The sequence below is a fragment of the Nicotiana tomentosiformis genome, chromosome 2, assembly GCF_000390325.3.
Source record: "Nicotiana tomentosiformis chromosome 2, ASM39032v3, whole genome shotgun sequence".
NCBI lineage: Eukaryota > Viridiplantae > Streptophyta > Magnoliopsida > Solanales > Solanaceae > Nicotiana > Nicotiana tomentosiformis.
In genome coordinates, this window is record NC_090813.1 from 176003176 (window position 1) to 176004498 (window position 1323).

The window sequence follows — 1323 nt, forward strand, 5'->3', positions numbered from 1 at the left end:
AGTTCCCGTTTATCAGACTCAGAAATTATATCATGCTAATACACGCCTAGTTGTGCTAATACAGACCAAGTCATGACAATATAGGCCCCAAGTCCATGTCAATACAGGCCCAAATCTTGCCAATACCTGCCCACATAAGTTCAAAGTTTATCATCTAAGTCTTTTCAAAAATCATGTTGTGTTAGCGGAATCGTTCATGTTCATTATTTTCTTAGCAATAGTAACTCAAAGAGACATATTTTAATTCAGTAAATCATGTTCATAAGTCCATAGTTCAGGTTTAAGTTTAACAACCCATGCATAGGGAACCTCATGTGTGCATACATATAGCATCGAAGATAATCATAATACAGAGACTTGATGTGATCTTGTCCAACACGCGCATAAATCCTCGTTCAACACCTTTATGGTAAAAATAATTTTTCAAGGAGATATATCTCAAATCCATATAAAATAATCCCACTGTCGTTCCAATGCTCAAGCAATCACATTTGAGTGATAAAGATCGTAACTTTAGCGAACACTAGGTCCCCCCTGCCTCTTTTTTTTTATCAAAACTAGAGTTTATGCCTAGAATGGAGTTCTTCACAGTTAAATCAATACCCAAACTAACTGGAGGCTTAGGATCATTTTTTTACCCTTCCCGATCAATTGGAATCACTAAGGAAGGATAAAGTTCTTGTCTTTGAAGAAATCCCCAAAATTCCACCTCGATTGTTCTTTGTTGGATTTTCAAGAATCTGCGAATTTAAAGGTTGATTTCGTGTTAATCTTTGTTATTTTGATGGAATAATCAGTGAAATTCAGTAGGAACTTAACTTGTATGATTTGAGGAAGTACTAGGGTGCTTTTCTCCTTAAAAAAATGGCCAAAACGAAGTGAGGTCTGAAATCCCGAATATTTTTTATATTTATAGATTTCTATAGTTGTGACGTGCGGGCATCACATTTGGTCCATATATTGGACATATTGTCCGTATATTGGTCGTATGTCAACTCCTAAAGCCTACGATGGTGGATATACGATTGATATACGACCCTTATATTGAATATACGACCATTATGTTGATCATGCGGCCCGTATATGGCTTCCGTATGTCAACAAAGCATTTAACGAGTCCAAAGCTAACCCGAATTTATGAGGTGTTACAATTCCTCAACACACTTGAGTATGTAGAACTGATCGCGTCTTAATAGCATTCGATTGTTTTATTTTCTAATCCTCTTTACTACAATTTCACATGATTCTTGATCAATTCGAGGCATGGTTATTGAGAATCTTGTAAGGATAGAAGCTACTAGCATTTTCAAATCACAAACAAGA